General features: G+C 39.0%; 1 long non-coding RNA gene across 1 annotated transcript; it reads left to right on the top strand.

Annotated features, from left to right (window-relative positions):
- Nucleotides 1-2,539: 2,539 nt before the first annotated feature.
- LOC128294001 (uncharacterized) lies at nucleotides 2,540-3,580 on the top strand. Its single transcript, XR_008284168.1, has 2 exons — nucleotides 2,540-2,779; nucleotides 3,548-3,580. It is a non-coding gene; the product is annotated as an uncharacterized LOC128294001 (long non-coding RNA).
- Nucleotides 3,581-16,007: the final 12,427 nt, after the last annotated feature.

The following is a 16,007-nucleotide window of genomic DNA, read 5'->3' as shown; positions in this document are numbered from 1 at the left end:
TACGAAAAATGATGAATTGATTCATAAAATATTACATGAGGTGCATAATGGTCATTTGTCGGTTCACCTTGGTAGCACAAAATGTATAATGATTTAAAGAAGTTATATTGGTGGCGGGCATGAAAAGGGACATTTCGAATTTGTAACTAAGTGTTTGATCATCAACAAGTAAAAGTCGAGCATCAAGTGCCTTCGAGATTACTCCAACCAAGAATGGTGCACGAGTGGAAATGGGATAGGATTACCATGGATTTTGTAACCGGTTTGCCACTGACTCCTAGAAAGAAGGATGCTATCTGGGTAATAGTTGATAGGTTAACAAAGTCGGCTCACTTTATACCGGTACGTACCGATTACTCACTTGATAAATTAGCTGAATTATATATTGCTGAAATTGTGAGGTTGCATGGGGTACCTATGTCTATAATATCAGATAGAGATCTGAGGTTTACCTCGAGTTTCTGGAAAAAGTTACAAGAAGCTTTGGGCACAAAATTGAACTTTAGTACCGCGTTTCATCCACAAACAGATGGTCAGTCGAAAAGAGTAATCCAAGTACTCGAAGATATGCTTAGATGCTGTGTTTAGAATTTGAAGGCAGTTGGGAAAAATATCTACCTTTGGTTGAATTTGCCTACAATAATAGTTTTCAGTCGAGTATACAGATGGCACCATACGAAACCTTGTATGGTCGCAAGTGTCAGACTCCTTTATATTGGACCGACCTTAGTGAGAAACAGATTCACGGAGTTGATCTAGTTAAAGAAACCGAAGAGAAAGTAAAAGTAATTCGGGATTGCTTGAAAGCTGCTTCAAATCGACAAAAGTCATATGTAGATTTAAAAAGAAAAGAGATTGAATTTCAGGTGGGTGATAAAGTGTTCTTGAATGTGTCACCATGGAAAAAGATTTTGAGATTTGGCCTAAAAGGCAAGTTGAGTCCGTGTTTTATTGGGCCGTACGAGATTATTGAGAGGATTGGACCAGTGGCATATCAGTTGGCATTACCGGCAGAATTAGAAAGAATTCATAACGTGTTTCATGTATCAATGTTGCGACGTTATCGTTCTGATCCTTCACATGTGATTTCTCCAACAGAAATTGAGATTCGTTCGACTTGACCTATGATGAGGAACCGATTAAGATTTTGGCTCGAGAAGTAAAACAGTTGAGAAAGAAAAGTATAGCTTTAGTGAAAGTGTTATGGCAAAGACATGGAGTAGAAGAAGCTACGTGGGAACCGGAGGAAGCCATGAGAAAACAGTACCCAAACCTGTGACAGCCCAAAATTGACCCTAGTCGGGAAGTGGTTTCGGGACCACTAAACCGAGTCACCGAAATGTTTGAACGTAATATTTATTGTCTAGAATATGTATTTACGAATGTGTGAAAATTTCAAGCTTCGGTTTAGTCGATTGCATGTGAATTTAGTTAGTAGGACTTGTATGTCACTTTTGAAAAATGATAGGCTAATCTATAAGGACCTAATAGTACATGTAGTCAAAAGGGAGGACTTGCATGTCAAAATCCCCCCCCAAGTGCTAGTGGCCGGCCATGACAAGGAAGCATGGGCAAGACATGTCATGAAACATGTTGGGTGAGTGTTTTATGTTGAAATAAATAAAATAAGGTGCATGAGTAATAAAAAAAAAGTGTGTGTGTGAAGGCTTTCCCCTCCCCTCCCCATTGCCGTGCAAGTGAGAAAGAAAAACAAAAAAAAGCTTTGTTCATCTTTTTTTCATCCTTTTGGCCGAAAATCTCAAGGGAGAAGAAAGGGGTCCTTGCTCATGGTTGGTTTGGAATAGGTTGGCCATCCTTGTAGCTAGATTAAGGTATGTTTAATATGGTGCCATGAGATTCATGCATGTTCTTAGTTGCTAGTTTTAGTTCTAATTAGTCCATGATTCAAAACCTTGCTATGTCATGGGGATGATAGTATGAAATGAAAATTTGAGATAAGTAAGGTTAAATTTGATTTGGTAAAATCGGCCATATGGGTGTATATGTTTGTAAAAAATATATTTTCTTTGTTAACTCCTTACAATCGGTTGTAGGAGTAATATTGGCTTATAAGGTTGAGTTGATTCATGATGTTGTATGTTAGGATTAAAATACTTGAGACTAGATTAGCTTAATGGTGACCATGCATTCGGTGTGACAGCCCTAAATTGACCCTAGTCGAAAAGTGGTTTCGGGACCACTAAACCGAGTCATAAAAATAATTAATTGTTATATTCTATGCTTACTATGTGTGTGCATGCATATGTGGAAGTTTCATTCTCTAATTTTACCAATTTTATGAGAAATTATTAAATAGGGATCAATGTGAAACATGGTGAAATATGATAGGCTAATTTTAAATGGCTTATTAGTGCATGTTAACACAAAGGTGGAGTTGCATGTCAAATAACCCATTTCCTAAGGTTAGTGGCTGGCCATGACATGATGATGGGCAAAGAAAACATGTCCTAGACATGTTGGCCTAGTGCATTATGGAAGGAAAATAAAGAAATGAAAAAAAAAGAAGGAAAATGATGAAAAAAAAGAGTGTGGATGCCCCTCCCTTGTTGCCGTGAGTTGAGGAAAAAGAAAGGAGAAAAATTTTGTTGTTCATCCTTTCTCATTTTGTTACAATTGCCATGACTTGAGAAGAAGAAAAAAAAAGTGTCCATTCTCTCATTTTTCTTTGCATGGCCGAATGTACTAAGAAGAAAGGGGGGGAAGCTTGAGAAAATCAGCCATGGGAGCTTACTAGACTAAGGTGTTTTGATACAAGAAGGTATGTTTTATGCCACTCTTGAAAATGCATGCATAGTTTGGAGGATTGGTTCAAATTTTTTCTTGAATCTTGGATCGAAACTAAGTTGTTAGGTGAGTTAAATTTCGGCCAAGAATGTTGTATTTCCTAATTAGTGTTTTGATGTTGTTGTGATGAAAGCATGGAGATGAGTGAGTTAGAATGTTTAACAAAAAGGAGATTTTTGTGCCATTGAGTTCTTGTTGTTATGTGTGTATGTGCATGAGTATTCGGCCATGCTATAAAATTTATGTTGCAAAATGATTTAATGCTTAATGTGATATATAATAGTACTTGTGAATGAGCTTGAGAGCACCTAAATTATTAGTTGGAAGTGCCGAATGTAGTCTTGGATGAATTTTAAAGAACAAAGAAATTTTGGGTGACTAGAGGTCAAGGACATTCGGCCAAAGGCTTGTGTGCTAGCAAAATTTGGCCTAGATGGGGTAAATGTTAAGCGTTAAATGCAATGGAAATGCTAGATTAATGTTGCACATTCGGCTATAGTTAGGCATGTTTATGATCTCATTTAGACGATTAGACATAAAAAGGGTGGTAATGAGGCTGAAAATTGTTGAATGGCTAGTTGGGTAATGAATGTAGCATTCGCCATATGGGGTAAAAATGGGTCAAATGTTCGTGAAATAAAACTTTGTGAATTGATGAATTAATGATGATAGTATTGTTGATGTCATGTATATATGTATAAATATTTGGCAAGACGGTTATACTAGTTAATTTATTGATTAGCTCAAGAAGCTAGAGGGGGAGAATCAAGCAAAAGCAAAGGAAAGAACATCGAATAGCCGAGTTGGAACCATTTTACCCAACACAAGGTAAGTCATTAAGCATATATTTGGTATTGATTTAAATGATCATAATATTTATGCAATTGTGTTTAAATGAGTTGATGTGTAAATTCAAATGTATGTGTATGGAATGATGCCATTGTTGAATGTATAAAGGCAGCAAAATGCATAAGGTATTGGTCTCGGCACTAAGTGTGTGGGTATAAATGGACACGGTGACAAGATTGGCATTGAAAGTGTGCGGGTTTAAAATTGTACAAGCACTAAGTGTGCGAGTTTGATTATATAGCACTAAGTGTGCGAGCTGAATATATATAGCACTAAGTGTGCGGATTCACTATATGCTCTTGCATTACAATTGGCACCGAGTGTGCGACATTATCGAGTTAATCCCGGACAGCGGATCGGGTAAGTACCTTGAGCTCATGACGAATGGGCAATATGTTCATGCTCGGGGTTGAGCTTGGTAAGCTTTAAATCTATGTGATGATTGCAATTGTATGATTGTGGTGAAAATGAGTTGGTGTGTAAAATGCCTCAAATATCGTATTGTATAGAATATGAAATGTGGATGTATAACTTGGTATGAGATTGAACCGAAAGGTCCGAGGAATTATGGTATAGTTTCGATATGGATGGAGTACCTAGCCTCGTTTATTGTTTCATGTTGTGATAATTTTATTAATGGATGGTTGTCGAATGCTTATGACTTCTGAGTTATAAACTCACTCGGTGTTTTCTTGTCACCCATTTTAGGTCTCTTGGACTCGTATCGTTTTTGCGTGCTCGGAACCGTCGTTGAAGTCATCACACCGGCTGGAAATCTTTTGGTATTGTCTTCGTAGTTGAACTAGGAGAACATTTGGCATGTATAGGCTATTTTGTTTTGTTGAATCTCGGGTTGTAAACTTTAAGCCATGCGAAGATGGCCTATGTGGTCGGTTGAGTGTGAATCTAAAACCTATAGGCACGAGCCTTAGAAACCTTAATTTTGATAGGGTGGCCATAGTTTGTATTATGTATGATGAAATAGTTGGCCATGGAAGAATTATGAAATAGTCATTGTTTGCTTTAGTACCAGATGCTGCCAGCAGCAGTGAGGTGAGATGGAAAATCACTAAAAATAGTAGAAATAGAATTAAATAGTGAATAAATTATGAAATTGAACCTTGATGAATCTATTTTCATATGGACAAAACGAAACGACCGTATGAGCTGTATTTTAAGAGATATTCAGGTTTTCATGAAACAGGGCCAGAACGGTTTCTGGATCCCCTACTCCGACTTGGAAAATTTACCATAAATTATCCAGAAACAATTAGAAGTCAGGCCTTATATGCATATATTCCCCTTTGAGTCTAGTTTCATTAGAAACAAACGGCACGAGCATTAGAGCTCTGTACGAGATGATATCCAGGTCGTAATGCGCAAAGGTCAGTGTAGTCGAACCCTGAAACAGGGGTGACTTTAACTAATAAACTGTACCAATTGGCCCGACCAAAATTCTAGAAATAAATCCATGGATGGATATATGAGTCTAGTTTCAGGAAAAATTGACGGAACTCATTTTCGAGTTCTGGAACTCGAGATATGATTTTAAGGTGACAGTGACGCAGTTAACTAGCCTGCCTGAATGTAAAAAGGAAAAAAAAAAAAATTTCCAAGAGAGGAATAAGTAAAGTAAGCCGGTAACACCTCGTGGTCAAATCCGGTGACGGTCACGGGTTTGGGGTGTTACATTTAATTGGTATCGAGCTATGGTTTAGTCGGTTCTAGGACTACCATAGCGCGTGTGAGTCTAGCTATACATGCCAAATCGTTAGTGCTTAATAATGTGATGACTTGACGGTTGAAACTTTGTTTTGATTAGCAATGGAACCCGGTAGAGAGACCCTTGGCGATAACGTTGAAAGTGTAGCGGCTGCTCTGCGCAAGGGACACCGCTGTTGAGCCTCATTCATCCGCGAATAATCAAAATGAAGGGCTAAACAAGCCTTCTTCACCATGATGAATGAGTAGGTCGCGCAATATGCGAACCAATCCGGCTGTCCAACCATTCCCGAATTTAAATAATCCACCCCAAGAGCCCATAATGCCATCGATTCATCGATCCCGTGAGGTTGAGTAAACCACCGTGGACTTGATTAGGAAGCGTGGGGTCGAGGAGTTTAAGGCCATAGTTACCGATGATGCCGAAGGGCCGAGTTCGCTTGATAACGCCATTAGAGTGTTTGATGAATGCCACGCACACCCGATGAATGTCTTAAGTGTGCTATATCTTTGTTGCGAGACTCACCTACTATTGGTGGAGGACCTTGATTTCCATAGTCCCAAAGGAACAAGTTACTTGGGATTTCTTTCAAACGGAATTTCGGAAGAAATATATTAGTCAACGGTTCATCGATCGAAGCGTAAGGAATTTTTGGAGCTCAAGCAAGGTCGTATGACAAGATTCGAATCTGAACATGAGTTCGTAAGACTTAGTCGGTATGCTCGGAGTGTGTGGTGATGAGGTTGCTATGTGCAAAAGATTTGAAGAAGGATTGAATGAAGATTTAAAGTCGCTAGTGGGTATTTTGGAGATAAAGGAGTTCGTAACACTAGTCGAACGAGCCCGCAAGGCGGAAGAACTTGGAAAGGAGAAGAAGAAGGCTGAATTTGAAGCAAGAGATTATCGTAAAAGATCGTGAGTAAAGCTCCATTCTCGACCGTAAAGAAATTCGGGAGGACACTAGTAAGTCGAGGCGATCGGGAATTTCCATCGAGCCCGACCATCGACGGACTCGAGCTACTTGGTAGCTAGTGTGGGCAATAATCGTCAAGAGAAACCTGAATGCCCCAATGTGGAAGACGACACCTAGGTGAATGTTGGGGTAAGTCTCATTAATAGGGCTGTTATGGATGCGGTTCGAGGGACCACTTCATTAGAGATTGCACGAGCTAGATGAGAGGAATAAGACGCAAGGTGCAAGACCTAGTGGAACGACTATTTGGAGGTAGGACCCGAGAATTTCGGAGGTAGGGGTGGTAATCGAGAGGAACCTCTAATCTGGCTGTCCGATCCGAGACCCGTGCTCCTGCTAGAGCATATGCCATCCGCGCACGAGAGGAGGCATCCTCCCCTGACGTTATCACTGGTACTTTTACTCTCTTTGATACTAGTGTGATTGCATTGATTGACCCCGGCTCTACTCATTCGTATGTATGTGAAACCTTAGCATCCAAGAAGACTCTACTGTTGAGTCATCGAGTTCGTAATCGGTGTCAAACCCTTTGGGTCAATACGCATTCGTTGATAAAGTGTGCAAGAGATGCCCCTAATAATTCGAGAATCTGCTTTTTTACCGATCCGATGCTTCTACCATTTGATGAATTCGATGTTATTCTTGGTATGGATTGGCTGACCGTACATGATGCAGTGGTGGACTGCAAAAGGAAAACCATTGATTTGAGGAGTGTAAATAACGAGGTAGTCCGAGTCGAGTCTACTGATTTAAAAGGAGTGCCAGTGATAATATCTTCTATGACCGCTCGGAGGTATGTGAAAAAGGGGTGTGAAACATACCTTGCGTATGTGTTTAAAAGTAAAGAGACGGAAAGGAAACTCGAATCGGTACCAGTGGTTTGTGAGTATTCAGATGTTTTTCCTGAGGAGTTACCGGGATTGCCACCGGTTCGAGAAGTGGAATTGACATCGGTTGTACCCAGATTACGCCGATTTCAATAGCCCCGTATCGTATGGCATTAACGGAATTAAAGGAATTGAAGGTTCAATTGCAAGAATTGACGGATAGAGGTTTCGCTCGACGAGTTTTTCTCCATGGGCGCACAAGATTGTTTGTGAAGAAGAAGGATGGAACTATGAGATTGTGCATCGACTATCGTCATTTGAATAAAGTGACGATAAAGAATAAATATCCGTTGCCACGAATTGACGATTTGTTTGATCAATTAAAGGGAGCCTCAGTGTTTTCAAAGATAGATTTGAGGTCGGGGTACTATCAGTTGAGGGTCCGAGAATCGGACATACCCAAAACCGCTTTTAGAACGAGGTACGGTCACTACGAATTCTTGGTGATGCCGTTTGGGCTCACTAATGCCCCTGCGGTATTTATGGATTTAATGAATAGAATTTTCAGGCCATACTTGGATCGGTTCGTAGTTGTATTTATCGATGACATTTTGTCTATTCGAGAGATGAAACCGAACATCTTGAACCCCGAGGCTAGTGTTGCAAATTTTACGAGATAAGCGATTATACGCAAAGTTCAAGAATGTGAATTTTGGTTGAGAGAGGTTAGCTTTTTGGGGCACGTGGTGTCCGTGATCGGTGTCGAGGTGGACCCGAACAAAATTTTAGCCATAGTCGATTGGAAACCTCCAAGGAATGTTACCAAGTTAGGAGCTTTTGGGGCTTGCGAGATACTATCGACGATTTGTGAAAGGTTTTTCGATGATAGCTGCATCGATGTGAAACTACTCCAAAAAGATGTTAAGTTCGAGTGGTCGAACGCTGTCAAGAAAGTTTCGATCGACTAAAACTTGTTTAACCGAGGCCCCATGCTAGTACAAAGTGAGTCCCAGAAAGAGTTTGTCATATCTGATGACGCATCCTTGCTTGGGTTAGGTTGTGTGTTGATGCAAGAAGGTCGAGTTGTGGCTTACGCGTCGAGAAAACTAAAGCCGCATGAGAGAAACTATCCGACCCATGACCTTGAACTAGCGACCATAGTGTTCGCCTTGAAGATATGGCGGCATTACTTGTTTGGAGAAAGGTGTCATATTTATTCGGACCACAAGAGTCTAAAATATTTGATGACTCAGAGAGATTTAAACCTGCGACAAAGACGTTGGCTTGAGTTGTTGAAAGACTATGAACTCATCATTGATTATCACCCGGGAAAGGCCAACGTGGTGGCCGATGCTTTAAGTCGCAAGGCACTGTCTGCTTTGAGAGCGATGGATGCTCATTTATCCGTTTCACCCGAGGAGGTGCTAGTAGTCGAATTAGAGGCCAAACCGTTATTGATTCATCAAATACTTGAATCTTAGAAGGTCGACGCTGAATTGGTCACTAAGCGAGCCGAATGTGTTTCGGATGAAGAATCGGAATTTCAGATTGACGACAATGACTGCTTGACGTTTAAGGGTCGATTATGTATTCCAAGGAATTGAACTTGTTTCGATGATTTTGAGCGAGGCTCACGAGAGTCGAATGTCAATCCACCGGGTAGTACTAAAATGTAAAATGACCAAACGCCAATTTTGGTGGCCGGTATGAAACGAGACATTTCAATTTGTTTCAAGGTGTCGATATGTCAACAAGTGAAAGCGAACATCAAGTGCCATCGGGATTACTTGACCAATCATGATACCGAATGGAAATGGGATCGAGTGACAATGGATTTTATATCTGGATTACTAGTGTCTGCAAGTAAGAAAGATGCGATTTGGGTCATTGTTGATAGATCGACCAAGTCTCGCTCATTTTATCCTGTCGCACGGATTTTTGCTCGATAAATTGGCGTAATTATCGTCTCCCAAATTGTTCGATTGCATGGGGTACTGTTTCTATCAGACGGATAGAGACCCAAGATTTACATCGCGATTTTGGAAGAAATTGCAAGAGGCTTTGGGTACCAAGTCGCATTTTAGCACTCGCTTTCATCCCCAAACCGATGGTCAATCCGAACGGATAATTCAAATCCTTGAGGATATGTTGAGATGTTGCATCCTTGAGTTTAGTGGTTCATGGGAAAGATATTTGCCTTTGATTGAATTCGCACAACAATAGCTTTCAATCAAGTTTTAAGATGGCGCCTTACGAGGCTTTATACGGTCGTAAATGCCGTACCCCATTATTCTGGATGAACTTCATCAAGGTAAAATCTTGAGGTTGATTTGATTAAGGATGCCGAGCGAAAGTTCGAGTAATTCGTGAAAGTTTGAAGGCTACTTCGGATCGCCAAAAGTCGTATGCGGATTTGAAAAGGAAAGACATTGAATATCGTGTTGGAGACAAGGTATTTCTCAAAGTCTCACCCGGAAGAAGGTGCTTAGATTTGGCCGTAAGGGAAAATTGAGTCCGAGGTTCATCGGTCCGTATGAAGTATCCGAACGAGTTGGACCAGTAGCGTACCAATTAATGTTACCCCCTGAGCTTGAAAGGATTCACAACGTTTTCCATGTCTCGATGCTTCGACGATATAGGTCTGACGCGACACACGTAATTACTCCATCTGAGGTCGAGGTTCAGCCTAATTTAAGTTATGAAGAAGAGCCGGTTCGCATTCTGATGCGCTAAGTAAAAGAGTTGCGCAATAAGAAAATCCCATTAGTGAAGGTGTTGTGGCATAAACACGAATTGAAGAAGCCACTTGGGAACTTGAGGACTCTATGAGAGAGCGATACCGAGCCTATTTATCAGTAAGATTTTCGGACGAAAATTTCTTAAGTGAGGGAGAGTTGTGACACCCTAAATTGACCCTAGTCAAAAAGTGGTTTCGGGACCACTAAACCGAAGTCATAAAATAATTAATTGTTATATTCTATGCTTACTATGTGTGTGCATGCATATGTGGAAGTTTCATTCTCTAATTTTACCAATTTTATGAGAAATTATTAAATAGGGATCAATGTGAAACATGGTGAAATATGATAGGCTAATTTTAAATGGCTTATTAGTGCATGTTAACACAAAGGTGGAGTTGCATGTCAAATAACCCATTTCCTAAGGTTAGTGGCTGGCCATGACATGATGATGGGCAAAGAAAACATGTCCTAGACATGTTGGCCTAGTGCATTATGGAAGGAAAATAAAGAAATGAAAAAAAAAAGGAAAATGATGAAAAAAAGAGTGTGGATGGCCCTCCTTGTTGCCGTGAGTTGAGGAAAAGAAAGGAGAAAAATTTTGTTGTTCATCCTTTCTCATTTTGTTACAATTGCCATGACTTGAGAAGAAGAAAAAAAAGTGTCCATTCTCTCATTTTTCTTTGCATGGCCGAATGTACTAAGAAGAAAGGGGGAAGCTTGAGAAAATCAGCCATGGGAGCTTACTAGACTAAGGTGTTTTGATACAAGAAGGTATGTTTTATGCCACTCTTGAAAATGCATGCATAGTTTGGAGGATTGGTTCAAATTTTTCCTTGAATCTTGGATCGAAACTAAGTTGTTAGGTGAGTTAAATTTCAGCCAAGAATGTTGTATTTCCTAATTAGTGTTTTGATGTTGTTGTGATGAAAGCATGGAGATGAGTGAGTTAGAATGTTTAACAAAAAGGAGATTTTGTGCCATTGAGTTCTTGTTGTTATGTGTGTATGTGCATGAGTATTCGCCATGCTATAAAATTTATGTTGCAAAATGATTTAATGCTTAATGTGATATATAATAGTACTTGTGAATGAGCTTGAGAGCACCTAAATTATTAGTTGGAAGTGCGAATGTAGTCTTGGATGAATTTTAAAGAACAAAGAAATTTTGGGTGACTAGAGGTCAAGGACATTCGCCAAAGGCTTGTGTGCTAGCAAAATTTGGCCTAGATGGGGTAAATGTTAAGCGTTAAATGCAATGGAAATGCTAGATTAATGTTGCACATTCGGCTATAGTTAGGCATGTTTATGATCTCATTTAGACGATTAGACATAAAAAGGGTGGTAATGAGGCTGAAAATTGTTGAATGGCTAGTTGGGTAATGAATGTAGCATTCGGCCATATGGGGTAAAAATGGGTCAAATGTTCGTGAAATAAAACTTTGTGAATTGATGAATTAATGATGATAGTATTGTTGATGTCATGTATATATGTATAAATATTTGGCAAGACGGTTATACTAGTTAATTTATTGATTAGCTCAAGAAGCTAGAGGGGGAGAATCAAGCAAAAGCAAAGGAAAGAACATCGAATAGCCGAGTTGGAACCATTTTACCCAACACAAGGTAAGTCATTAAGCATATATTTGGTATTGATTTAAATGATCATAATATTTATGCAATTGTGTTTAAATGAGTTGATGTGTAAATTCAAATGTATGTGTATGGAATGATGTCATTGTTGAATGTATAAAGGCAGCAAAATGCATAAGGTATTGGTCTCGGCACTAAGTGTGTGGGTATAAATGGACACGGTGACAAGATTGGCACCGAAAAAAGGGTTTAAATTGTACAGCACTAAGTGTGCGAGTTTGATTATATAGCACTAAGTGTGCGAGCTGAATATATATAGCACTAAGTGTGCGGATTCACTATATGCTCTTGCATTACAATTGGCACTGAGTGTGCGACATTATCGAGTTAATCCCGGACAGCGGATCGGGTAAGTACCTTGAGCTCATGACGAATGGGCAATATGTTCATGCTCGGGTTGAGCTTGGTAAGCTTTAAATCTATGTGATGATTGCAATTGTATGATTGTGGTGAAAATGAGTTGGTGTGTAAAATGCCTCAAATATCGTATTGTATAGAATATGAAATGTGGATGTATAACTTGGTATGAGATTGAACCGAAAGGTCCGAGGAATTATGGTATAGTTTCGATATGGATGGAGTACCTAGCCTCGCTTATTGTTTCATGTTGTGATAATTTTATTAATGGATGGTTGTCGAATGCTTATGACTTACTCGAGTTATAAACTCACTCGGTGTTTTCTTGTCACCCATTTTAGGTCTCTTGGACTCGTATCGTTTATGCGTGTTTCGGAACCGTCGTTGAAGTCATCACACCGGCTGGAAATCTTTTGGTATTGTCTTCGTAGTTGAACTAGGAGAACATTTGGCATGTATAGGCTATTTTGTTTTGTTGAATCTCGGTTGTAAACTTTAAGCCATGCGAAGATGGCCTATGTGGTCGGTTGAGTGTGAATCTAAAACCTATAGGCACGAGCCTTAGAAACCTTAATTTTGATAGGGTGGCCATAGTTTGTATTATGTATGATGAAATAGTTGGCCATGGAAGAATTATGAAATAGTCATTGTTTGCTTTAGTACCAGATGCTGCCAGCAGCAGTGAGGTGAGATGGAAAAATCACTAAAATAGTAGAAATAGAATTAAATAGTGAATAAATTATGAAATTGAACCTTGATGAATCTATTTTCATATGGACAAAACGAAACGACCGTATGAGCTGTATTTTAAGAGATATTCAGGTTTTCGCGAAACAGGGCCAGAACGGTTTCTGGATCCCCTGCTCCGACTTGGAAAATTTACCATAAATTATCCAGAAACAATTAGAAGTCAGGCCTTATATGCATATATTCCCCTTTGAGTCTAGTTTCATTAGAAACAAACGGCATGAGCATTAGAGCTCTGTACGAGATGATATCCAGGTCGTAATGCGCAAAGGTCAGTGTAGTCGAACCCTGAAACAGGGGTGACTTTAACTAATAAACTGTACCAATTGGCCCGACCAAAAATTCTAGAAATAAATCCATGGATGGATATATGAGTCTAGTTTCAGGAAAAATTGACGGAACTCATTTTCGAGTTCTGGAACTCGAGATATGATTTTTAAGGTGACAGTGACGCAGTTAACTAGCCTGCCTGGAACAGAAAAAGGAAAACAAAAAAAAAATTTTCCAAGAGAGGAATAAGTAAAGTAAGCCCGGTAACACCTCGTGGTCAAATCTGGTGACGGTCACGGGTTTGGGGTGTTACATTCGGCCTTGAAGCATTAAACAAATGTTGGTTGAGATTTTGATATTTTGAACAAAGATAGTTGTGAAATGGGGTGAAAACCATTAAGTTATACACATAAAAATCCAGCAAGAAGATTAAACTACTAAATGTATTCATTTTAGATCAAGACATCAAAGAGGGAGAACCAAGCAAAGGCAAAGCAAAGATAATCGAGTAGTAGATTGGGAATCATTTCATCCGATATAAGGTAAGTCATTAAGCACTTATTTTGTACTAATTTAAAGGGTCGTAATGTCCAAGTAATGATGCTGAATGGAATGGTAGAATATATATATAAACATGTATGTATGTGGTGATAAAATATTGAATTGAAAGAAAAGATGTGAGATGTATTGAATGATCGGTTTCGCACCAAGTGTGCGGGTGTAAACATTTATAATCACAAATTGGCACTAAGTGTGCGGGTTCAAATTATACAGCACTAAGTGTGCAAGTTTGATTATATAGCACTAAGTGTGCGAGTTCGACTATTAAGCACTAAGTGTGCGGGCTTATTGCACATCCTCTAATAAACGTACATGTTCTATGTGCGCGGCCTTACCGAGTCAATCATGGACAGCGGTACGAGTAAACACCTTGAGCTCATGAGGAATGGACATTTTATTTATATTTGGAATTTTGGTTTGGTAAGTCTTGATCTATGTGGTGATTATGCTCGAAAATAAATGCATGCAATGTCATATGGCGTAATGTATGAAATATCAAGTAGGGCTTGGTATGTGACCAAACCGAAATGCCTAAAGAATTATAGTACCGTTTGGGGTGTGGATGGAGGATTTTAATCCGCATTAATTATTTTCTTTTATGGTATATTATTACTGAACGGCAATATAATGCTTATGGCTTACTGAGTTATATACTCACCCGGTGTTTGCTTGTCACCATTTTAGGTTTCTGACTCGTCCTTTTTGCGTGCTCGTGATCGTCATTGGAGTCATCACACCGGCTAGCAACTTTTGGTATTTTTTTGTGTAGTCAGTTTAGGAGAACATTTTGGCATGTATAGGCTAATATGCTTTGTTGAACTTTGGTATGTAAACTTTTAGCCATGCGAAAATGGCATAAATGCTCGGTTGGATTTAGTTCTCCAATGTTAAGTCACAAGTCTTGGTAATTCGATTTCCATGCCTTATGCCATGGTTGATTATTTTGGTGTTAAAATGCATGTTATGGCAATAGTGTAGTAGGGAGAGGTTGGATAATGATTAGCCTCTGGTATGGCTAGTCATGATCATGATTTGTGACATGTATGATGAATCACTAGTTAGATCAAAGGGAAATCATGAAATAGGCATAGTTGCTTTAGTGACAGGTGCTGGCAGCAGCAGTAACGTGAGATTGAAAAATCACTAAAAATAGTAGGAATGGTATTAAATAGTAAATAAATTATGTAAATGTACCTTGATGAATCTACTTTTATATAGAAGAAACGAAATGGTCATATGAGTTATAAGTTAACAGATATTAAAGTTCTTGTGAAACAGGGCCAGAACGGTTTCTGGATCCCCTGTCCCGACTTTGGAAAATCATTGTAAATTAACCAGAGATAATTAGGAGTCATGCCATATATGTGTAGATTCCTCTCTGAGTCTAGTTTCTATAGAAACAAACGGCATCAGTATTGAAGCCCTGTACAGGAGATATCCAATTCGTAATGCACAAAGGTCAGTGTAGTCGATCCCTGCAACAGGGGAGACTTTAACTAATAAACTGTACTAATTGGCTTGACCAAAATTCTAGAAAAAATATGTAGATGGAAATATGAGTCTAGTTTCAGGAAAAATTGCAAAACTGATTTTCGAGTTGTAAAACTCAAGTTATGAATTTTGGAGCGACTAGTACACAGATTGGCAGCTTGTCTGGAAACTCTCAATAAGTGGGTTGAAGTCTGTTAACACCTCGTGTTCGACTCCGGCGACGGTCTCGGGTTCGGGGTGTTACAAAACCTTTTTACCGGTAAGATATTCAGGGACGAAAATCCCTAAAGGGGGGAGAGTTGTAGTAGCCCGATTTAGGGCCAAAATGGAATAGTGATTTTGAAACCACGAATTCGAGAATTTATTATTTTGATTAAGTTTTAGTGTTTATATTATGATTGCATAATCGTGTGAGAATTTCGTTACGAAATTTTATCGATTGGGTGTTTAATTTGACGTTTAGAACTAAATTGAAATAGGTGAAAAATGTGTGTGTTCTAGTTCATAAAGTACTTGATTGAAATGGGGGTTTTAATTAGAGGTCCTTAAATGGAAATTAGACCATTATACTTTATATGGACAAAAATTTGGACATGGAAGGAATTTTTAGAAAGTTTAGTAGTAAGGGCATTTTGGTCATTTGCATAATAAATGAAATAAAATGGGAAAAATAACACAAAAATGTGTTCATCCTCATTTAACTTGGCCGAAACTTGCATATTCTCCATAGCTAGGGTTTGTTTCAAGCTTTCAAGCTCAATAGTAACTGCATTCAAGCCCCGTTTTTAATGTTCTTTACATTTTTGAAATCCTCGTAGCTCGGTTTACCTATTTCTACCATTATTTCGAGTTAGGGTTTATGTTTAAAAATTTACCCATGAATGATATGCATGTATTTTGATGTTTTATGGTAGAATATGAATGTTTGAGGTTAGGAGAACGATCTTTTCTAAGCGATTTTTAGCGAAAACGAGCAAAACGGTATAATCGCTAAAAATATCTAATGCTCATAAG

The sequence above is a fragment of the Gossypium arboreum genome, chromosome 6, assembly GCF_025698485.1.
Source record: "Gossypium arboreum isolate Shixiya-1 chromosome 6, ASM2569848v2, whole genome shotgun sequence".
NCBI lineage: Eukaryota > Viridiplantae > Streptophyta > Magnoliopsida > Malvales > Malvaceae > Gossypium > Gossypium arboreum.
The sequence above is the reverse complement of the archived record's forward strand: the minus strand, read 5'-3'. Positions and strand labels throughout refer to the sequence as shown.